The sequence below is a fragment of the Euphorbia lathyris genome, chromosome 6 (genome assembly GCF_963576675.1).
Source record: "Euphorbia lathyris chromosome 6, ddEupLath1.1, whole genome shotgun sequence".
Lineage (NCBI taxonomy): Eukaryota > Viridiplantae > Streptophyta > Magnoliopsida > Malpighiales > Euphorbiaceae > Euphorbia > Euphorbia lathyris.
Genome location: NC_088915.1, coordinates 10439647 through 10465183, shown reverse-complemented (window position 1 = coordinate 10465183; position 25537 = coordinate 10439647). Strand labels below are relative to the sequence as shown.

The 25537-nt window shown below is 33.5% G+C and overlaps 1 long non-coding RNA gene across 2 annotated transcripts; it reads left to right on the top strand.

Moving 5' to 3' along the window:
• Positions 1-436: 436 nt before the first annotated feature.
• Positions 437-20761, top strand: LOC136232277 (uncharacterized). 2 transcript variants are annotated; one of them, XR_010690449.1, is made up of 4 exons: positions 437-676; positions 817-955; positions 1928-2024; positions 20575-20761. It is a non-coding gene; the product is annotated as an uncharacterized lncRNA (long non-coding RNA). The 2 variants fall into 2 exon arrangements; XR_010690448.1 differs by lacking the exon at positions 20575-20761 and having other exon boundaries at positions 1928-2124.
• The last annotated feature ends 4776 nt before the right edge of the window (positions 20762-25537 follow it).

Below are 25537 nucleotides of genomic sequence, written 5' to 3'. Positions count from 1 at the left end.
TGATCTCAAAATAAAAAATTCAGAAAGTAATGATATTTTAAAGAACTCTAATTCTTGAATTTTTTTTTTTTTGTTTTGAGGTCATTTAGATGTTATTTTGTTAAAAGATAGAGTGGGTTTTTAAAGAGAAAAAGCTCCAAAAATGTGCTTTTGAAAATTAAAAAAATATAACTTTATGGTAAATGTCGTTTTGAACAACTTTAATTCTTGAATATTTTCAATTTGAGGTTGTTGATGGTCATTTTGAAAGGGTTAGTTAAAGTTAAATGGCTACAAGTGTTAAGAGATTAAAGTTCAATAATCATATAGTTGTTAAGAATTAAAGTTTAGTTGCCCTGAATGTAAAATGGGTAAAGTGCAGTGGCTATGGGTGTAATTTACCCAATATATATATAGGCAAATGTAAAGGGCGGGAATGATCTAGTGTACTTTTTGCTTTACCAAATCCATCTTCATCTTCACCGTGTTTTCCCAGGGGTGTATTGGGATTTTTGGATTATTCTGCTAAGCTGCTCCAGCTCTCAGCTCATCATTGCTTCGTTGGATAGAGAATTATTTGGGAGGTGAAGATAGGGAGATGCGTAAGCCTGATTAGAGCTCACTCTATGCCGGCATTTTCCTTGATTTTTTCTACAATTCCGCCAATGGCTCGTTGTTAGATCTGTATAGCACTCGTGTAAGTTATCTTCTTCTTTTATTTGTTTGTTCTTTTTGATTCAGTTTGAATTGTTTGTGGATCATAACTACTACTCCTAAATCAATTTCAATTTCCTAATAGTGAATATATGTCATATTGAATTTCGGCACCATAACCAGGAAATGTAGAGTCACGAAGAGGCGAAGCCGCAACACAAATGCGGGCAATGTTGTTTTTAGCCATGTTTGGAGTTCTAAAATTAGTAGTGAAGATAGAACGGACTGCAATTTGAAGGAATTTGTGAGGTTTTCTTGATAGGTGTGTTTGCTGTTACTTGCTAAAGTTTCTAAACTACAATCAGCAACTTGATTTTGAGCTAAGGCTTAGTTTATCTAAACTGAACTGAAACCATATTCCCAAATCTTCATAAAGATTTTGACAAACATAGCATGTTCTCTAAGTGAAACTTAAAATTATAGAAGAGATGGTGATCAAATTGAAACAAAATGAAAGTAGAATGATTGTGATTGAATTGAACAATTAAAAGTTCATCAAATAGTTGATGTTATTAAACCAAGCATTCAGTGAGGAGGCAAGTTAGGAATTCAGTATCTGCAATCTGATATATGCTTTCTTGCCCACAAGTGAAGTGATTACTGCTTTTTCTGGTTATTGAACTTAGCTTTGTAGATGCAACATTCCTTTCCTTTAGTGTAATTCAACCAAATTTGGTTTCATAGGTAGTAGGATGAGAAGGAATGCTCAATTTCCATTTTCCCTCTTTTCTACTCCCTATCAATTAGGACCTTGTTCAGTCATTTAGATCACCTGTTTGTTTCTCATGGTTTATTGACTTATGGAAGTGGAATTTGTAACTAGGACCTTCACAGTGGCTTCAGAAATGGTATGATTGGGTAAAAGTTTATCTATATAACGATTATGAGAAGAACATAATGTCCATATCCTTAATTCAAATTATCAGAGACTTCTTATTTGTGGATTAATGTCAAAACAGTTTTTTTACTTGGGAGAATTTTGAATTATCCTAAACTTTGATTTTATGAGATTTGGCGCATATCTATAATTACTTGTGCATATTTGGACAAAGAATTAACATCTATTCTATTGTTAAGTATAGAATAGATGTTAATTCTTTGATTTCAATCACCAATCGTTGTTAATATTTATATTTCAATAAAATTTATAAAATTGAGGGAGTTTCTTTGTGGAATGAAATTGATTGGTCTGTGTTAAATACATATGATTGGCGCAACTCTGTTTGAATTTCAGGTTAGCACAGGTCGAAACATTCAAAATTTCCAGCCTCTTGTTATGCAGTCACTGGTCCAAGCTCTTCAATATCTGCGTACTGCAGTTGATGCTTAAGGTATCTTTTCAGCACTTGTTATTTTGTTTTCCTGCAATTAATGGAAGTTCAAACTTTTCTGGTGATTAGTTCTCTTAGAGTCAGCTTGTTTAGCTTGCCTAATTGGTTGCAATCCAATTGATTCTATCATGTGAGAGCCAGCTAATTGCTTATTGGATAACCATGTCTTAATCATCTCATCTATCTTTGGTTCAGGCATAAATCTTTTATTTTTTTTCATATCTGGATCCAAGTTTCAATTTAAGAAGAGACAATGTATAGGAGCTACGATCAGGACCTATGCCACTCATTCCATATCTTAAAGACATTATCAAACTGTGACATAGTTTATTAAGACCTTATGCATAAAATAGTGAGAATTTAGGGACTGAATATGCTAAAAACAATTGATCAATAGCATCATAGATAAAGCAATAAAAATTCAGAGACAAATAATTCATGAGAAGCCTTATACATGATAGTAGAAGTTCAAGAGGGCCTTATTAAGATTTAAATTAGAGTGCTGAAATACAAATTAAAAGATGCAGTAATATCAAAATTAGATTTAAAAATGATAAACAAACTTCTAATATTAAGATTTAGGAACCTTTAAAATCTGCAAACATGTTCAAAAATGTTCAAAAGCCCACAGAAAATAAAATCTAGAAATCTAAAAGAAAACAGACCAGAGTAAAGAAAAACAACACAAGCAGGATAACTAATGTAGAACTAACACTATAATAAGGGTACTGCCGATCTCTTCTCATTTTCCTCCTCGACTTCTTATTGGAAAACTCATTCTTCAAACCACAGAGCTCGAAATCCCATCTAAACGGAAAAACTGCTTCATGCATAGAGAGGTTATCCAAGCTCACTTTTTGAACACCATTTCCGTTGTTAAACTTGAACCACAAGAAGCTATAATATTCTGGATAACAAGTCTGCTCGTGCCCTTCTTGGACACTAACTCTCACCCTTTTCCTCCATTCTTTTTTCTTATAAATCTCCATTACCCACACCTCCATGAAATTACCATCTTTGCCTATTACACCAAGCTTCCCCTCAGATTCTGTCAGCTGAACATGTTTATAATGGTTACTGAAAGGAAGTGAAAACAGATCGTACTTTTCATCATCGATGTCAAATGCGAAAACTTTATTTGCAGATGTTAGACAGTGAAATTTCCCACAGACAGTAATAGCTGGAATCCAACTATAAAAGTGCTCGTCACGTGGCAATTTTACTTGCTCAATCTGCCTCCATTTACCGACCATTGAATCAAAAATCTCACATTGAAGACAGTTGTATTTTCAGAAGATTCGTTGCCTTGGTTGCGATAATCTCACTATCTTGTAGTGCAAAGGCTTTGATTTTAAAACCTTAATGGCTATACACTGAGTGAAATATTTAGTCTTAGGTTTTGGAATACATTGCCATTCTTTAGTGGTAGGCTTGCAAACATAGTATCGAGGATTCCTCTTATCCTCAATACAAACCAAAATCCCTTGTACACACGAAGCTGTAATCGTTACAAAAGGAGAGGGTAAAAAATCGAGAGAGATGTTATGATTTGGATTTTCATCAGAGAAAAAAGAAGCAGAAGTTTGATTACATGTCATGGTTTGTAAGAAAAAACCAGATAAATCGTTGGTTCTTCGAGAATGGAGATTTAAGAACGAAGAATCATAAGTAAGACGATTGCAGTCTTTAGAAAGGAGTCTGCAAGTTGCTAGAGTGTCGAATGATGAACGAGATAGAATCTTGAACAACATATCAGAAGTAACTTGAACTTGGGTAGGAGTAGAATCCATTGAGCAGGGTAGAAAACAGTTGATTGAGCAGGAAATAGTGGTTTTGGGAATAGGATCGTAGTTGTAGTATATATAGTATTTTGAAACTTGGGAACAAAGAATCCTAAAACAACTACACTAGAGTTAGGATTAGGATCGGAGTTAGGTTTGTCATGTCCGACTTCTATTAGGCTTAACTGTACAAACTTGGGGATAAAGATTCCTTAAAGAAGTTGGATTTCTATTGCTGTAAATTTGCGTTTTTAAATAAAATTAACATTGCTGAAAACACTACACTAGAGTTAGGTTTGTCATGTTCGACTTCTATTAGGATTTTTTTTTAAAGGACTTCTATTAGGATTTGAAAATCTTTATTTATATTACTTTTATTTTAGCCTATTAAGTAACTCGATAGTAATTAAATTTGTTCATGGATCGGATTGGACCGTGTTTAGTAGGGGGTCAGCAGGTTTTTGCAAAAATTTCTTAGCTCAGGCATAGTCCAGCAGCTATTATTTTAGGTGGGTTAGGTTCGAACTTAAAAATTAAATCACAAGTCAATCCAAATAAGTCCATCCAAAATATATATGTATATATAGTTTTAATAAATAATGTATAAGGTTCAGGGTTCGATCCTCGCCTTTGGAAATGAAAAGAATTTCCGTGGCCAGCAGTCGCACCCATAGAGATGCAAACCATCTGCGAAAGTGAATGGCCACTGCTATCGGCGGTGGATACACTTACAAACAAAAAATAAATAAATTAATTTATACTTAAATATATATAAGAAATATAAAAAAATTAAATTTAATAATTAATATTAATAGAATGGACTAGGCTGTTAAGTTCATACTATTTTTATAATATCCAAGCCTGCCTTGGATATATACGGGTTTTTGCGGGTCTGTTTCTACTCTGCCTATTAGACGCTGGCCTAGACGGGCCAGATGGGTATCCGGACCCGTGAATAAGTCTCATTGTAACCGGAATAAACAAACAAATTATCATAGAGAAATTATACTGTGTGACTCCGTGCATCATGTTATCCGTGCAACAGACCAATAATTTGATATCATATAATATATTTTAGAATTTGGTATTTATTAAATTAGGTTTTAGAGTTTATATTTTAGGGTTTAAATTTTTAGATAAATAATTAACTAAAAATATATTAATTAATTAATTAATTAATCACACAATGTTAATATTACCTTTGTTGAGGTGTAATATGACATTAAATTATTCATTTGGCACACGAATGACTTGATGCGCCAAGCAAATAGTAAAATCTTTTATTATCAAAATCTTTTATTGTAGGGATCAGTGGGATAAGATCAATTTTACCTTTAAAGTTATTGAGAAAGTTCAATTTTATCCTTATCATAGGAAATAGTTCAATTTTATTCTCATGGTAGCTATTCTAACTCAATTTTACCCTCTTTTGAGTGAAATATGTTCCTAATTTTCGCTATAAAGTTTATAACATAGAGCACCTAAAACTGGACTATTTTGTATAATAACGATAAAATTATTATTGAACTTTCCCAATAAAGGGTAAATGCCTCTTATTTTTTTTTAAATAGATATATAATTTTGTTTTCAAATTAATAAAGAATGATTTTTTGATAAAACTATAGGATTAATTTAGTATTATATTATGTTGATTTAATTTGATATAATAATATTGGATTCCTATAATTGCAGTGTCAATACTTTTAAGTTTTACACAAATAATTAATTACTAAACTTGGGTAGAAAGAATCCTTAAACAGGTCTAGGTAACTATAGTTAGATTTGTTAATCAGTCGGATTAAACTGTGTTTTTATATGATTCAGCAGGCTTTTGCGAAAGCTGCTTCGCCCAGACATAGTCTAGCACGGTTATTTTAGACGGGATGTACTCGAGCTTAAAAATAAAATCACAAACCAATCGAAAATAAGTTTATCTAAAAAAGGATACCTCGCAAAATATTTCTAACGTTTACTGTTTGGAGCAATTTTATCATGATTTAATTTTATTCCTAATGTTTTGCAATCAAGAGTAATTTTACCTCTAACGTTGACAAAATAGGTCAATTGCAGGCATCATTATAAAACACATATTTTGTTCCTTATTCTGCATCAATTGTATATCCGTTGCTTCTAAAAAATATTTCATATTTTTTGCAATTTAATAATAGAATTGTAGATTAATAGTTTTAAATTTGACGAAAATATTTGAATATTTTTTGTCCAATTCCTACAAAATAAAGTATATTTTTAATTTTTTTTTCCACAACTAGTCGTGCGTTTGTGATCTGTTACTAATGAGTGATAAAATGACGTACATGTGAAGTGTAGATGACAAGATTCATTACTGAGAAGACAGTTTGATCGAATATATCTCAAATTAACCTAACTTGTCGACGTTAGGAGTAAAATTGTTATTGGTTGTCAAATTTAGGGTTAAAATTGCACCATTTTAGACGTTAGGGATAAAATTGTTCTTGGCTGCCAACTGCAGAGGTAAAATTGCACCATTTTAGATAATAAGGTAAAATTGCTTCTGGCTATAAACGTTCGGGGTATTTTTTGCACATCATCTCATCTAAACTATATATATATATATATATTAATAAATAAAATATAATTTATAATTAAAAATATATAAATTCAATAATTAATATTAATATGACAGACTGGATTGGGTTAGCCCATACTATTTTAACAAAATCAACCCGGCCTAAATATAGGCGGGCTTCATCGGGCACGAGTTAGGTGGTCCTGAAGTAAGGATGCAAGTGGGGCGAAGATTCGCCGTCACCGTTGGTGACCCGCGCTAACGGGGACGAGGAATCACCGATAAGAATCCTCATTGGACGGAGATGTAGATAATTTTATTTCCCGTGACGGGGATTGGGAATGGTATCCCCGCCCCGTGGAGCAATTTTATCATGATTTAATTTTATTCCTAATGTGTTGCAATCAAGAGTAATTTTACCTCTAACGTTGATAAAATAGGTCAATTTCAGGCATCATTATAAAACACATATTTTGTTCCTTATTCTGCATCAATTGTATATCCGTTGATTCTAAAAAAATATTTCATATTTTTTGCAATTTAATAATAGAATTGTAGATTAATAGTTTTAAATTTGACGAAAATATTTGAATATTTTTTGTCCAATTCCTACAAAATAAAGTATATTTTTAATTTTGTTTTTTCCACAACTAGTCATGCGTTTGTGATCTGTTACTAATGAGTGATAAAATGACGTACATGTGAAGTGTAGATGACAATATTCATTACCGAGAAGACAGTTTGATCGAATATATCTCAAATTAACCTAACTTGTCGACGTTAGGAGTAAAATTGTTATAGGCTGCCAAATTTAGGGTTAAAATTGCACCATTTTAGACGTTAGGGATAAAATTGTTATTGGCTGCCAACCACAGGGGTAAAATTGCACCATTTTAGACAATAAGGTAAAATTGCTTCTGGCTGTAAACGTTCGGGATATTTTTTGCACATCATCTCATCTAAACTATATATATATATATATATATATATATATATATATATATATATATATATATATTAATAAATAAAATATAATTTATAATTAAAAATATATAAATTCGATAATTAATATTAATATGACAGACTGGATTGGGTTAGCCCATACTATTTTAACAAAATCAACCCGGCCTAAATATAGGCGGGCTTCATCGGGCACGAGTTAGGTGGTCCTGAAGTAAGGATGCAAGTGGGGCGAGGATTCGCCGTCACCGTTGGTGACCCATGCTAACGGGGACGAGGAATCACCGATAAGAATCCTCATTGGATGGGGATGTAGATAATTTTATCTCCCGTGACGGGGATGGGGAATGGTATCCCCGCCCCGTGGAGATCCCCGACCCCGCCCCGTTAATCCCCGATAGATCCTCAAGTATTTCTCATTATAATTAAAATTATACTTTAAATATTATAATTTATAACATTTAACTTAAATTAAATAGACTTATTTTCAAATAAAAGATTAAATGGGATAAATAAAATATTAGCCAATGATTAAATGAATATTTTTTCTAACTTAAACTAAACTAAAGGCATAGTATCTCTGTCATTAATTCGAACAAAACCTAGAATTAGAAAGGAGAAGAGAAGAAATATATACTGATTTTAAAAAAAATATAAATGGTGATTTCCCGTGGGGACGGAGATGTGGAATAGAGAAAAAATGTTTGTAAATGGGGATGAGTGATTCCCCGTACTATTTTTATAAAATCCAAGTTTGCCCTAGATATATACAGGCTTTAGCGGGCATGGGTTTGCTCGGCCTGTTAGACGCGGGCCTAGACGGACCGAATGGATATTCGGAGTTGTGAATAAGTCTCACTGTAATCGGAATAAACAAACAAAGTATCATTGAGGAATTATAGTACACGACTCCGCATACCACATTATCCGTGCATCAGACCAATAATTTGAAATCATGTCATATATTTTTAGGATTTGGTGTTTATAAATTAGATTTTAGAGTTTATATTTTAGGGTTTAAATTTATAGATAAATAATTAACTAAAAATATATAAATTAATTAATTATACAGTGTTAATATTTGAGGCGTAACATAACATTGAAATATTCATTTGTTACACGAATAATGTGGTGCGCCAAGTAAATACTAAAATCTTTTATTATCAAAACGTTTTACTACCTGTCTATAGGGCACCAATGGGAGTATTCTATTTTTTTGGGGGGATAAATCAATTTTGCCTCTAAAGTCATTGAGAAAGTTCATGTTTACCCTTATCGTATGAAATAACTCAATTTTACTTTTATGGTAGAAATTTTAACTCGATTTTCCCCTTTTCAAATGGAATATGTTCCTAATTTTCGTAATAAATTTTATAACATAGAGATATAAATTGGACTACAAAATATAAAGATAAAATTGAACTTCCCCAATAATTTCAAGAGTGAATTTGATTTTTTTAATAGTTGGTATATATAATTTCCTTTTCAAATTAATAATGATTCTACTATTAAACAAAACAAAATTGTTAAAACAATAAAAATATAAATTAAAAGATTCAGTAAACTAATTTTTGGTGTAATATCAAAAATAGAATTGAAAATGATAAACATACCACCAATCCTAATTAGCAACACTAAAATAACTGTGAACATCATTCATGTACTCGCCTCTTTAGCTCTCCGCCTTGCTTCTTCTTAGCTCATTCTTTAAATCATAGAGTTCGAAATCTGATTGAAACGGAAAAACTTTTTGATGCCTAGAAAGATTGTCCAATCTCACTTTCTGAACACGGTTTCCATTGTTAAACTTTAACCAAAAGAAGCTATAATATTTCGGAACCAAAGCAACATTAGCATTACAAAAACTAACTGGATAATAAGTCTGCTTGTGGCATTCTTCGACACCAACTCTCATCATTTTCCTCCATTCATTTTTCTTATAAATCTCCATTATCCACACCTCCATAAAATTACCTTCTCTGCCTATTACACCAAGTTTCCCCTTATATTCTGTCAACTGAACATGTTTATAATCGTCACTGAAAGGAAGTAAAAACACATCGTACTTTTCATAATCAACGTCAAATGCTAAAACCTTTTTTGCAGATGTCAGCCAGTGAAATCTGCCACACACAGAAATAGCTGAAATCCAACTAAAAAAGTGCTGATCACATGGCAATTTTACTTGCTCAATCTGCATCCATTTACCCACCATTGAATCAAAAATCTCACATCGAAGACAGTTGTATTTTTAGAAGTAACGTTGTGTTGGTTGCGATAATCTCACTATCTTGTAGTGTAAAGGCTTTGATTTTAAAACCTTAATGGCTATGGACTTAGTGAAATATTTAGTCTTGGGGTTTGGAATACATTGCGATTCTTTAGTGAGAGGCTTGCAGGGATAGTATCGAAGAATCTTCTCATTCTCAATACAAACCAAAATTCCTTGTAAGGATGAAGCTATAATCTCTACGGAAGGATAGGGTAAAAAATCGAGAGAGATGTTACGATTTGAATTTCCATCAGAAAAAAAGAAGCATAAGTTTGATCATATATCATGGTTTGTAAGAAAAAACCGGATAAATTGTTGGTTCTTTGAAAATGCAGATTTAAGAATAAGGACTCGTAAGTGAGACGATTGCAGTCTTTAGAAAGGAGTCTGCAAGTTGCTAGAGTTTTGAATGAAGAACGAAATAAAATCTCGAATAAGATATCAGAAGTTACATGAAACTGGATAGGAGTAGAGTCCATTGAGTAGGATAGAAAAGAGCAGGGGCGGAGACAGCCCGGAGCCCGGGGGGGCCGAAGCTCCCACGGTCTCCGGCACCACCCCTGAGGAACGGTAGCCGAGCTCCGAAAAGCCCCCCTAAGAAAATTAAAATAGTCCTTATACAATAGGACTTAATTATATGAAATGAAGCTAGGCTTGCCTTGTTGGTCTAAGTGGCTGTTAAAGTATTTTTTGTACACCTGAGGTACCATGTTCGAACCCCCATCTTCTCAATTTCTATCCACTTTTAATTTTTCTTTTAAATCTCTCTTGAATTTTATTATTTTTTCTATTATTGCCTTAATCTAATTATATTTTTTTCAATATTATTATCTAATCTAATTTTTTTATAATTCTTATTATTTAATTTAAACTTTTTTCTTTAAACACAAGCCTTCAAAGAACAACTTTCTAAATCGAAACAAGTAATCATATGGTGTACTATTTATGTTTTTTTTACTAATTTGACATTTTATATGCTAAATTGATATTTAAGTCCATTTTACACCGTTGAACTTAGAAAATTAAATATGTTTACGCTATTTACATTAGACACTTTTATTTTCGGTAACATTCACATTAGGCACTTTTAATTCTTTAGAAAACACACTAAGATGAAATAGTTTTATCATGCTGGAGGGCAAAAAAATTTGCCCAGCCCTAACGGGCTGGACTTTAGAAAATGACCTAATTGCAAAGCTAAAATTAGCCCCCCCAGATATGAAATCCTGGCTCCGCCACTGAAAAAGAGTGAGGATCCGAGTTGTATTATTGTATATATAGTATTTTGAAACTTAGGCTTTCTATTAGTATTTATTTCGAATTCTAAACATGTTGCTGTAGAAATTAAATTATACACTTCTAGTAGGATTTGAACTGGACTCTAATTAAATTCTAAACGTGTAGCTGTAGTAATATCTTCTATTAGGATTTGTAAGTAACTGAACTGTAATTAAATATAGTTTTAATAAATAATATTTAATTCTCACCAAAAATAATTTAATGTGTTACTTAAAAATAAATATATTTTTTTTTTGACAACTTAAAAATAAATATTTAATATAAAAATATAGGATTTTAATAATTAATATTATTAGGGAAGATTAGACTGGGTCAGCTCGTACTATTTTTGTGAAACCCAAACCCAGGCCTAACTTGGTCCTAAAGTCATTTTTCCTTGTCCAAGCTTGGTCCATTGGACGTGGACTTAGACGGGCTGGATATGTACCCAGACCTATGAATAGTTCTAATTGGAACAAAAAACAAATTATTATGGAGAAATTATATTATGCGATTCGGTGCACCACGCTATCTATATACCACCTAATAATATGATATCACGTCATATATTTTAGGATTTAAATTTTTAGATAAATAATTAACTAAAAATATATAAATTAATTAGTTACTCAATGTTAATATTTTTATTAGGATGTAACATGTCATTAAATTATTCATCTAACATATGGATGGGATGACATGACGCGTCAAGTAAACAATAAAATATTTTGTTATCAAGATATTTTGATGCCTATCTATAGGATACTAGTAAAAGTATTCTTTTTTTTTTTTTTGCCATACAATTAATTTTGCTTCTAAAATTATTGAAAAAGTGTATATTTTCTCTTACAGTAAGAAATAGTTCAATTTTATTCTTATGGTTCACTAGTGTCAAATGCGGCTTAAATTAGAACTTAACGGAGTAGTAGGAATGACGTGTTTAATTCGTTATCGAGATCTAAATTGATATATTTTTTAAATATTAAACCTATATTGATACTATTTTATACGTTGAGCCTAAATTAATACTTTTCAAAAACTATAGGTTTATTTTAATACCTTATCCCAATTATCAAGTAAGAGAGATAGAATAAAGAAAGGACTCTCCATGCCAATAAAAGGCGTATGTAAGCCTTTTGATTAGCTTGACACTAAACATAAGAATAATCCTACAACTATGCACCACCGAACCCATGTTTAACGGGTAAATTACACCCATGGCCACTGAATTTTACCCATTTAATATTATGGCCAGTGAACTTTAATTCTTAACAGTATGGTCACTGAATTTTACATTTTTTTAACACCGGTAGCTACTCAACGCCTCAAAACGACCGTTAATAGCCTAAAAATAAAAAATACAAAGCGTTAATGATATTCTAAGAAACTTTAATTCTTGAAAATTTTCGTTTTGATGTCATTTAGGTGTTGTTTTGGTAGGAGAGAGAGTGAATTTTTAGAGAGAGAAAACTCCAAAAAATGTGATTTTGGAAAATAAAAAATGTGGTTTCATGGTAAATGTCGTTCTGAACAATTTTAATTCTTGAATATTTTCATTTTGAGATCGTTAATAGTCACTTTGAGGAGTTAGTTAAAATTGAGTGGCCATCGGTGTTAAAAAGTGTAAAGTTCAGTAGACATATCATTAACGCTTTTTAAGTTCAGTGGCCACAATGTTAAAATGGATAAAGTTGGGTGACCATGGGTCAATCTATGTACTTTGTTCAATTATTACAGAATACTGTATGTACTGTTCATTTTTTTTAATTCTTTTTTTTGGTAATTTACCCAAAATAATTTATGAAGGCCTTTATGTTGTAAAATGAGTTTAGGGGTTGAATCATTTATTAGAAGCACTATACATATTACATATTTTTACTACATTCAACACAAGCAAACCCTATATTCATAATGAGAGTGCTCCTGCAGTGGGTTTCTTAGGTGAGGTTTGAGACCTTTGCAAATTTCTCAGAAATTTGACATCCTTTTAAAGCTGCTAATCTTCTCCTTAAACTTCGAATAAAAGCCTTTTCCCCACATCCTTTTTCACTTTTACATGTACACCAATCCAAAAACAATAATTACCCAGAGTATCAACCTTTTGTGCTCTTCTTGTCCTTACCACCATCACTCATCAGTTCTCTGATTTGCTTTTCCATTCTGGCTGGGTTTCTCTAGTCAAATGGAAATCCAAAAAATCCCTAAAGAAAAGAATTCCACAATCAAAAACTCTCAATCCCAGCCACAAATAACCCTTGATCTCCATGAAACTGAAGATAACCAGAACAGCAATATCCTTTGCAAGAAAAAAGTTCTTTTAGGCAAAATCTATTCTGAGAAAAGATTTAGTGTGAAAGTTGTGCAGTCTGTCTTAGCACATGCCTGGAAACATATACAACCTTTTCAAGTAGAGAAATTCAACCATGAACTTTATGCAATCACATTATCCAACCCAAATAATTTGACCACCATTTTGGAAGGTCGTCCCTAGTTAATACACAATCAACTGTTAGCGTTGGAGGAATGGCTACCAGATCTAACCTTTGAGCAGGTCGACCTAACAACTTCCCCCCTTTGGGTTCAAATTCATGGTTTACCCCCAAACCAGCTCAATTTTACAAATGCCACAAAAATTGGCAGTCTCTTCCACAAAATTGAAACCATTGACTTACCACAAGAAGAAGCTATTTCTTGGAGAAAGTTTGTTCGAATCCGGGTTAGAGTCATGATCCAACAACCTTTAATCACTGGGTTCCAAAACCGAAACCATTTGGGAAGGGTCAGTTGGGCTTCCTTCAAATACGAAAATGTCCCAGATTTCTGCTACAGTTGTGGTATTATTGGCCATCTCAACAGATCATGTCCCAATAATTTTCTCAAAGAATCATCATCAACACAAAGCTCTGAGAGAAATAGTTTTGGCCCTTGGCTGTTTGCTGCTCCAGTAAAACGCAGTACGCTAGCAACCACTTGTGTTTCTGGAAATACCCAAACCATGGTTGATGATTTACTCAATTTAGGAACCCAACTGCAAATCACACATCAAGTATCAGAAGGGAAAATGGTTACAGGGGGAGAGAACAGTAACGAGGGTTCAAAAGTCTGTCATACCTTTGAGATAGACGATAACAGAAATTGCACAGTCTCACCGTCATGTACAAACCGGTCACCGGAAATTCCAGGAGAAAGCAGGAGCGAGAAAGGGAAATCGAAGATGAGTGACATGCGCATCACTTCCAAGGAGACTGACCAAAAATCAGAGGAAAAAGACAGATATGGATACAGAAAAGGGAGCATAGATGGACTAATATCTGATTCCCAGGTTAAAAACTGTTCTGAGGCAAACAAAATCCTCCTTCAATTCATTAATGGCCTTCCCACCTTTGCCTGACAAAGGCAACATCCTACCCTCAAACAAGACAAATTCACCTTTCTTTATGCTTTCTACTGGAGGAAAAAACCAAAGTGGGCTGGGCCTTTTTTCTTTGGGTCCTAGTGTTGAATTATCAAGCCTTTATCCAAAAATTGATAACCTCTTACAGGGAAAGAGTTATTCAATTAAGGAAATTGACCCAACGGACACTTCTTTTGAATTTCATTCCCTGGATTCCCTTGATCTAGAGCAACAAATCCAACTTCATTTGGATTTGTTCGCGCCTAATCGACATAAATACAAACACACTCCTCAACATTCTCCAAATCACATTCCTCAACATTCCCCAAATCTCCATCCCTCCACCAATCCCTCTGGTCAAACTGAGTTAGAACAGTTGACTATTTATAATGATGATAACCAACATACAAAGGGTGTCTATGCTTCCAGTAAATGGAAAAGGCTAGCAAGGAAAATGCAAGGGGGACAACATTCAGTCACAATAGAGGAAATCAGCGAGGCAAAGGAGGTTCAACATAACCATTCACTGGAAGGTAAAAGGCAATTGGAAGTGTCAAATTTCCTTGAACAAAGCAAGAAAATGTGCATTAACAAAGCAGTAATTGTTAGTTCTGAATTGGTGGAGGAAGCCAGCCACAAATGGCCCCAAAGTGATCAATGAAGCTTCTGTGCTGGAATTGTCAGGGTGCGGGGAACCCCCTGACTTTTCACCATTTAAAAGAGATTGTCAAATCTCATTCCCCGGAGGTGGTTTTCCTTAGTGAAACAAAGAATAAAGATAGGAAGATGAGGAACATTGTTCGAAAGTGTGGTTTACAGTGGGTGGTGGCTTCTGAACCTGAAGGTAGAAGCGGTGGTCTTACTGTAGCTAAGACACCAGGCTCGTCGATATTCATCAAAGAGGTGCAATCGTTCTTCATACATGTGGTAATAAAAGGTTCAAACGGGGTGGCTGATTGGGATTTTGTAGGAGTTTACTTGAGTTGTGATGAGCATATTCGCAAACTGCAAGTGGATTTTCTGTGTAACTATAAGCATTGTTTGAACCACCAATTCGTTTTGGGTGGGGATTTCAACATGATTCTCTCTACCAGTGAAAAGGAAGGGGGTTCTGATAGAATTGATAGAACTGATTGTGAGATGATAGAGCTGATTAACAAGCTACAAGTTATTTGATCTGGGTTTTTCAGGCTATCCATTCACATGGAACAATAGAAGAGGTAAGCAGGCTAACATCAAGAGGAGGTTGGATCATTTCTTGGCTTCAACGGACTGGTGTACCCGATTTGAACGCTCTCTTATCTCACACCTAGATGAACTGGGGTCTGATCATCGCCCTATTTTACTAAGTACGGGCATGATGCCGTTAAAGCCACGTTCTAGGTTTCACTTTGATAAGAGGTGGATTGGAAACAATGCGGTGGGGCAGATTATCAACTCGACGTGGGACAGTCATGTTATAGGCTCTGCTATGTTCCAAATGCATAGTAAGCTAAAATTATGTCGCCAACAGTTAGCTATTTGGAACCGGAACTCTTTCAATAATGCAAAAAAGAATATCATCCGTATTAAGGAAGAGTTAGCTGAGATTAGCAAGACAAGGTGTCCTAGAGGGGTGAAACAAAGGGAGGCCTTAGAAAAGGAATTACACTCAGAAATCTCCAAAGAAGAAATTTACTGGAGCCAAAAATCCAGAATCTCCTGGCTCTAAAGTGGTGATAGAAATACAGCCTTCTTCCATATGACAGTTAATCAAAGACGCAGGAGGAATGCTATGCTGGGGTTAGAAGATGAGTATGGAATCTGGTGTACCGATAAGGACAAGATGGTTAGTATTGTTACTAGTTACTTCCAAGGGATATTCGCTTCTGATTACTCACTGAATTGGGACTCGCTCACAGCAAACTGGACTCCAAAAGTAACAAAAGCTATGAATTGTGAGCTTACTGCTGAAGTTACTGAGATGGAAATTCACAAAGCTGTTTTTTCTATCCATCCTAGCAAAGCTCCAGGGCCTGACGGTTTCTCTGCTGGGTTCTTCCAACATTATTGGCCCACCATTCGACATGAGCTTTTGAAAGCAGTGAAGAGTTTCTTCAGAACGGGTAAAATGCTTAAGGGGTTTAATCACACCATCATCACACTCATACCAAAAACAGAGGCTGTTCGCAACATGAGCCAACTTAGGCCAATCAGTTTGTGCACAGTATTCTACAAGATCATTTCAAAGATTCTAACAAGAAGATTGCAGAAATTCATGCCCTTCCTAATCAGTGACAACCAGAGTGCTTTTCTTAGGAATAGGAATATTGCTGATAACATTCTCATTGCACATGAGCTAATGCACAGTCTCAAGAACCGCCGTCAGGGGAAGATGGAAACAGCAATAAAACTCGATATGAGCAAGGCATATGACCGTCTTGAATGGAGCTTTCTAAGGCACATCTTGAGCATTTCAGGGTTCCATATCAAATAGATTAATTGGGTTATGGAGTGTGTTTCTACAGTCACCTACTCTTTTAACATTAATGGTGAGACTCATGGCTTTGTTCAGCCTCAGCGTGGACTACGACAGGGTGATCCCCTATCTCCCTACCTTTTTATCTTATGTGCAGAATGCCTTACTCATATCCTAACCTTGGCCGAAATGGAAGGGAAAATTAAGGGAATTCAATTGTCAAGACGAAGTCCGTCGGTGTCTCATCTCCTCTTTGCTGATGATGCTTTGCTTTTTTGTCATGCTGATGAAGTGAACATCCAGAATATCAAATCAGCCTTAATTGCCTTTTGTGCAGGAAGTGGGCAGCGCATAAATCTGGAAAAATCCTTTATCTTTTTCAGTAAGAACACCCCTCCAGTGACTCGTTACCAGTTGGCAGAGATTATGGGAGTTCATAATATGGGGGGCAGGATAAGTATCTCGGGCTTCCTTCGGTCATTAATCGATCCAAGACACAAGCTTTTAGAGACCTTAAGTTGCGAGTTGCTTCTCGACTGGCAAGTTGGAAAGGTAAATTACTCAGTCTTGCAGGGAAAGAGATTCTTATTAAAGCAGTTGCCACTTCTATCCCAATCTACACAATGTCTTGCTTTCAACTTCCTGATAGAGTGTGCAAAGAAATTAACAGTTTGATAGCAAAATTTTGGTGGGATGAAGATGATATAAAAAGGAAAGTGCATTGGTTTTCATGGCTTGATCTCTGCAAAGTTAAAGACGATGGGGGTTTGGGATTCCGAGACCTTAGAGCCTTCAATCTCGCTCTCCTGGCTAAGCAAAGCTGGAAAATGCTTGTTAATCCCTCTTCGTTAATTCACAGGGTTCTCCAAGGAAAATATTTCCCTTTCTCTTCTCTCCTTGAGGCTACATTGGGATCTAACCCGTCCTGGGGTTGGAGAAGTTTGCTTAAAGGAAGGGAAATCTTGAAACAGGGTTTAAGATGGCATGTGGGCAGCGGTAACTCTATCCGATGCTTTGTTGATCCTTGGCTTCCACATTCCCCGTCCTTCATTGCACATCCTAGATACCCAAATCAGACACCCAGTATTTTTGTTCATCATCTTTGCAGTCCTGAACTGGGTAAGTGGAATGTCAATTTAATTAAGGAATTGTTTGTGGATGAAGATGTTGAGCAGATTTTGGCAATCCCTATTAGTATCACAGGCTGTCCAGACTCTCTCATTTGGAATTTTTCCAAATCTGGAATGTATCTAGTTAAATCTGGATATAGAATTGCATCTAATTTAATCCGGGATTCAGTGAACCCACAGGCACCTCAGGTTGATGCTAAGTTCTGGCAGCAAGTCTGGAAGTTAAATGTTCCAAATAAAATCAAGATTTTCATGTGGCGTCTACTCTCCAACAGGCTGCCTACTAATGCTAACCTGGCAAGAAGAGGAATCTCAATCAACCCTGTTTGCCCCATGTGCCCTGAGATTGAAGATGTGGTCCATCTATTCATTGGCTGTGATCGGGTTCAAATATTTGGTTCTCTCCTCCATTTTCATTAAGAGCGGAAGCCTTTGTTAATTATAATATTGTGGAAATTTGGAAGGCTTTTCTCAATTTGTACATCCAACGACAATTGTCTCATGATTATCTTCCGCGAGTTTGCTTTCTCCTATGGCAAATATGGAAAGGAAGGAATGAGCTGGTTTTTAATCAGATAACGTGGAGTAACTCCGAATTTCTTAGTAGAGCTAGAGTCCAAACACAAGATTGGTTTGAGTCGGTTTCCTTATTGAACCGTATTAAACCGAACGTAGAAGATCAGCAAAATCTTTCTTGGTCCTCGCCTCCTATGAATTGGGTGAAAGTCAATGTGGATGGGGGTTGCAATGCCCATTCAAAGAGGGAAAGCGCAGGCATAGTGGCCCGGGATCACGCTGGTACAATTCTTATCTACCGAGCTCGTAGATTTGAAGGCAATCTGTGTCCACTAACGGTTGAAGCTCTTGCTATGAGAGAAGCAGTCAGGTTCTATGTTGATTATGGATTCACTCAGGTTATTTTGGAAGGGGATTCGAAGCAACTAATCGATTCGCTCAACTACAGAACCAATGAAAAACCATGCCCTATCTTAACTTTGGTCGAGGATATAGAGCGTTTATCTGTCGTTATTCCTAGCTGTACTTTTGTTCTAGTTAGGAGGAAGTGTAACTGGGCAGCTCATTTAGTAGCTAAACAAGCTCTTGCTTTTGTTTCCGTGTGTTTAGATGATTTTCTTTGTACCAATTGGCTTCGAGCCAAAGTAGGTTTGTAAGCAGAGGTTTTCCCTCTGTCGGCTTTTCTTTGATTAATGAATATCACGTTTTTGGAAAAAAAAAACACAAGCAAAGTATAGAAGAACATCTATTTCTTAGACTAATCTCCAATTATCTATCACATATTTTATTAAGACCTTATGCATAAAATAGTGAAAATTTAGGGACTGAATATGCTAAAAATAATTGATCAATAGCATCATAGGTAAAACAATAAAAATTCATAATTCATGAGAAGCTTTATACATAACAGTAGAAGTTCAAGAGGGTCTTATTAAGATTTAAATTAGAATGCTTAAATACAAATTAAAAGATGCACTAATATCATAAATAGATTTAAAAATGATAAACAAACATCTAATCCTAATCAACAACTTTCATTTACAACATGATTGCTACATGTTGAAAAATATGATTTAGGAATCTTTAAAATTTGCAAACATGTCGAAAAATGTTTTCCTTTTTCCGAGATTACAATAAAATTTAAGAGAACAAAAGCATAAAGGAAAATAAAATCTAGAAGTCTAAAACAAAGCACATCAAAGTAAAGAAAAACAACACAAGTAGGATAACTAATGTAGAACTAACAGTATAATAAGGGTACTGCCGATCTCTTCTCACTTTCCTCCTTGACTTCTTATTGCAAAACTCATTCTTCAAACCACAAAACTCGAAATCGGATCGAAAACGAAAAACTCCTTCTTGCATAGAGAGGATATTCAATCTCACTTTTTGAACACCGTTTCCATTCTTAAACTTGAACCACAAGAATCTATAATATTCCGGAACCAAAAAAGCAACATTAGCATTACAAAAACCAACTGGATAACAAGTCTCCTTCTGCCATTCTTCGACACTAACTCTCATCATTTTCACCCATTCTTTTTTCTTATAAATCTCCATTACTCATGCCTCTATAAAATTATTTTCTTTGCCTATTACACCAAGCTTCCCCTCATATTCTGTTAGCTGAACATGTTTATAATCGTTACTGAAAGGAAGTGAAAACACATCGTACTTTTCATCATCAACGTCAAATGCCAAAACCTTTTTTGCAGATGAATATTATGTATTCAACCACCTTCAGAAAAATTTAATCGTGTTAGTCAGAAAAAAGGAAGATTTGGCTTCGCGAAACGATGATTCGCTAAGTATGCGAACATAAATGTGCAAGGAAGAGGGTGCTTTTACTTAGCGAAAGAATTATTTCGCGACATCCACGAGGAGGAATGTGACGCTCTGACTTCGCGAAACAATGATTTCGCGGAGTCTGCGAGGAGAAATGTGACGCTCTGACTTCGCGAAACGATGATTTCGCGGAGTCTGCGAGAGAAATTTATCGAATTACCTCGCAAACTTCACGTAATCAGCGTTTCGCGAAGTGAAATCGATAAATTTCTCCCCGAAGACCTCGCGATAACCGCATATGCTAAGTGGATTTATGGTGGGAAACGCAGAAAAAACAGTATATACTTACATTTTTTGATGAACCCAATATGATAAACTGGGAAAAATGATGAAAATAACATAGAATCACCATTTCTTCGAACGAGCAGGAAATGGAAGATGAAGAACCATGACTTCGTTTTCTAGGATTAGGAAGTTGCAGAATCAAGAGATGAAGAGAGGAAGAAGAGAAATTCATTGTGATTTGGAGAAATGAACCAGATTTCGTGCAATTTAAAGGAAGATGGGAAGATCAAAAGTTTTGGAATCATTAATGGAGGAGTTACCACCGTTTCGCGCAACCAAAGAGAAGAGGGGAGAGAACGTTCGCGTAAGGGAGGAAGTGGGAAGGTTAGGGGTATTATGGGAAAGTCACACAAAATCAGTCTAGATATGTAATATGTTGAGTAAATAAGTTAAATATATAAATGGGCCTCCATTTGACCTAGTTATGTAATTTTCCCTAATATATATAGTATTCCAAAAACTTGGAACAAAGAATCCTAAAACAACTGGGCTTAGGTTTTCAATTCAATTAGTATTTGGAATTATATTGCTGTTTAACTGTCCAAACTTGGGTATAAAGAATCCTAAAACAACTTTGAATTTTATTGCTCTTACTGAAAACGATACTAGTAAATTTTTATACTCATGTGTAAATAAATTTCAAGGTTTTTATTTTTTTTGTGTTTATAAAAATTCTAAACGTGTTGAAATAAAACATTGCTACTAAAGAAAACTTAACTTAATTTACAACCCTTTAATTTATAGGTTAAGGTGCAAAAATACTCGGATCAGGAGCAATTTTACCCCTAACGTTGAAAGTCAAGGGCAATTTTACCCCGAACATTGATAAATTGGGTCAGTTTGAGAAATTATTCAACAAACTGTCTTCTCGGTCATGAATCTTATCATCTGCACTTTACACATGCGTCATTTTACCAGTAATAAATCACAAACATATGTTGGGATGTGAAAAAAATGCTGCATTTTCTACAAATTGAACTAAAAAATTAAATAAATTCACCGAATTTATAAATATTAATCTGCAATTCTATTATTAAATTATAAAAAACATAAAATCATTTTTTTATAACGAATTGATATGCAATTGGTGCATAATAAAGAACAAAAATATATGTGTTTTATAATAGGGTTAAAATCGATCCAAATTATCAATGTTAGGGGTAAAATTGCTTTTGGCTACCAACATTAGAGGTAAAATTGTACCATTTTAGACGTTAGGGGTAAAATTGCTCCTGACCCAAAACATTAGGGACAAATGAATCTAGACTCAAGCTATTAAAAATCAAAATCAAACCAACCCAAATGAATCAAAAAAATATAGGGACAATGGTCAAATTTAACTCTAACTATACCAACAAAGTGCAGATTTAATTATAACTTATAGTGTAAATTTAACCATAATGTTTCCAAGCAAGATTAATTTTAGCTCTACGTTATAAAAAATTTGAAAAAACTGGTTTAACTGTTCTTTAACGGTCATATGAGACATTCTAAACAAGTTTGTCGATAAATTCAAACAATTTGGTAATTATTTTATTGTTTTTTATAACTATATTAATAACACGGTAAATATTTTAGACAATTTGGCAAAAAAAAATTTGTGGTTAACTTATATGATAGCAGAACTAGTTTTTAGCATTTTAATCAATTTTTTTGCAAGTTTATTACTAATACACTAAATATCTTAGACATGATTGATATTTGGAAGGTCTGAAGTGCCAATTAAATACCAGTTAAACTAGTTCTTTCTAATTTTCGATAACGTAGGGCAAAAATTGATCTTGTTTGAAAACACTAGGGATAAATTTGTACAATTTCATATGTTAATGTTAATTTTTCACTTTAAATTTGGTCTTTTTCCTTAAAATATAGGTAGTTTTTAATAAATAAAAATTTAATTTATATTTAAATAAACATTTAATATAAAAATATATAAATTTAAATAATTAATGTTAATAAGGAATTGTCGGGCTGGGCTAGTCCATACTGATTTTATAAAAGGGTCAAATACATGAATATCATAATTAAGTACAAAACTACAACTAAGTCATATCACCAAATTTAATTCTTAATATATCATTATTTTTTATGTATTATGATTTTACATTATAATTTAAAAAAATTAGACTCCAATTCATAAATCATAAACCCTAGAAAATATATTCTAGATTTCTAATTTATAAATTCTAATCCTTAAAATATATTAAAAGTACTGATTTTACTAGTTTGATAAAGCACTTAATTGCTTAAATTAAAATGTTAAGCACTTATTTAATTTAAGTGCGTTTGATAACAGTTGTTTTTTCACCACTTAAATTAGTTAATTAAGTTAAAAACCACTTATTTTGATAAGTCAAAATATTTAACTTATCATTTTAAGTTAAACATTATCAACTCATACTTTTTTAAAAATTAAATCATTCAATATTTCCAGCACTTATAATATTCAGCACTTAAAATTCAGTACTTATTTTTTCAGCACTTAATTTTCAGTTTTATCAAACAGCACCTAAGTCATATCACCAAATTTAATTCTTAATATATCATTATTTTCTATGTATTATGATTTTACATTATAATTTAAAAAAATTAGACTCCAATTCATAAATCATAAACCCTAGAAAATATATTCTAGATTTCTAATTTATAAATTCTAATCCTTAAAATATATTAAAAGTATTGATTTTACTAGTTTGATATAATCTAAAATTATGACTTGACATAATTGTAAATAATTTTTAAAAGATGAATTTCTGTGTAATTTTTCCTTTATAAAACCTAAGCTCATCGTAATATAGACATGCTTTAATGAACTTGGATCATGCTGGTCTTAAAGTATATTGTAGGATTTGGTGTTCATAAATTAGGTTTTAGAGTTTATTTTTAGATTTTTTATTTTAGGGTTTAAATTTTTATATAAATAACTAACTAAACTTATTATATTGATTAATTAATTAATTATACAATATTAATATTACATTTGGCTTAATACATTCATATCCCTAGCCCCAAGTTGACCTATTAACCCATAAAAATTGAAATGTATATAAGCATGTTTAAGGGAATATCATTGTAAGCAAGTTCAAAAATTCATATATCATTTTAAATAAATTCAAGTGATCAATATATCACTTTAAACAAATAGAGAACTAAGGAAATACTTTATAAAATTAGAGCGTTAATGAGTTTTTTTTTATTACTTCTATTTTAGCCTATTAAGTAGCTGGACTATAATTAGATTTGCTTATGAACCGGGTTGGACGATGTTTTAGTAGGGTTCAGTGGGTTTTTGCAAAATTTTCTTAGCTTAGACCTAGTCCAACAACTATTATTTTAGGCGGTTTACACTCGATCACTAGTCAATCCAAATGAGAGTATCTAATATATATATATATATATATATATATATATATATATATATATATAGTCTTAATAAATGAAATTTAATATGTATTTAAAAATATTTAAATTTAATAATTATATTATCTAGTCGAAAACCCGTGCGATGCACGGGGTATGAAACTTTTATATAATTTAGATAAATAAATAAATTGACATATTTATTTTTAAATAATTTTATATCATGATATGAAAAAAATTTATATTATGTATATTTGAAATTAATATATATTTTTTAACGATAATTCAAATTAAATTAATTTTAAAAATAATTGACTACTTTTTTTTATAGAAGTTTAACTAAAGATGAATGATTTATTTATTTTTATAAAATTCAATGATTTGTACTTTTTAGGAATTTTAATACATTTTCATATTCCAAATATTCTGTGAAACAATAATAATAAAATAGCAGATTAATTAAGAAATATATTAGAATATAAAAAAAATCAAAAATTGAATTAAACTATAATTAAAATTAAATATTATATTTACGATACAAAAGAATTACAATATAGGTTAAACAAAAATTGAATTAAACTACAATTAAAATTAAATATTATATCTACGATACAAAAGAATTACAATCTATGTTAAAATGAAAGCAACATCAATATATTATTCTATAAACTATTACAATCAATACTTTTCTAATGTTGCATATGAAGAAATTTTATCAATTCAATATATTACATATAAAAAAATAAAATTCGTAAGAATTAGTCACAAATTCATCTTGATGATAATTATTTTGGTTGATGGAATTTCATGATCACCAACAATAACCCTGATGATTCGTGAAACCAACTGAGCTGAATCATAAGCACGGGCCCATCCCAAACTTAAGCCCACGGTTCAAGATTAAATGGGCTCCTAATAAGGGAAATGGCTAACCGCCCCGAAATCCCAACAAGGCACTAAACCACCCACTCAGAGAAACGGGACCACGTTTGTGACTACGTGGAGGACGTGGCACAGAAAGAGTAACCGCCCTCGGCGGTTACCTAGAAAGACTTATAAAAGAAATAAGAAAGCCAAAGGAGGGGTGAGTTCACATTTTTTCCTCAATACGATTATCAATCTGCTAGAATTCCACATAAAACTGACTTGATCGTCGGAGAGTTTTTCCGGAGATCCTGTCTCCGGTTTTGTTTTGCAGGTAACTACGACGAGGATCATCAAATCAAATCCGGCAAGTTATCATTGGTGCGGTGAACGTGGAGCTTTTTTACCAACATCTGGTTAAAGGTACACCAAGAACATGTCAGAGCCATCACGAACAACCGGAGTTACAACCAGATCAACTAGTATGAACTTAAGAGGTCCACGGGCTGTGAGTTCGCAGCCTGCGAGTACACAGCCTGTGATACCCAGCTCGACGAATCCTTCAGGACAGTTGAGTCTATTATTGGAGGTCCAAGTGCAAACTGAGATGGAGATGTCGAATAGTGAGTTTGTGCAAATGGCAGGACAGGTCTTGGCTACGAATATGAGCCAAGCGGCTGGAGATCGAATGGTTAGTTTATTAACTGCAATCGCAGATCACAATACCGCTATAGCAGCTGCCCCACAAGAACCCGTTGTCACTTCGACACAACCATCAACTATTCCTGCCGTATCTACGCTTCTGCAGTCATCTCGAGAGAC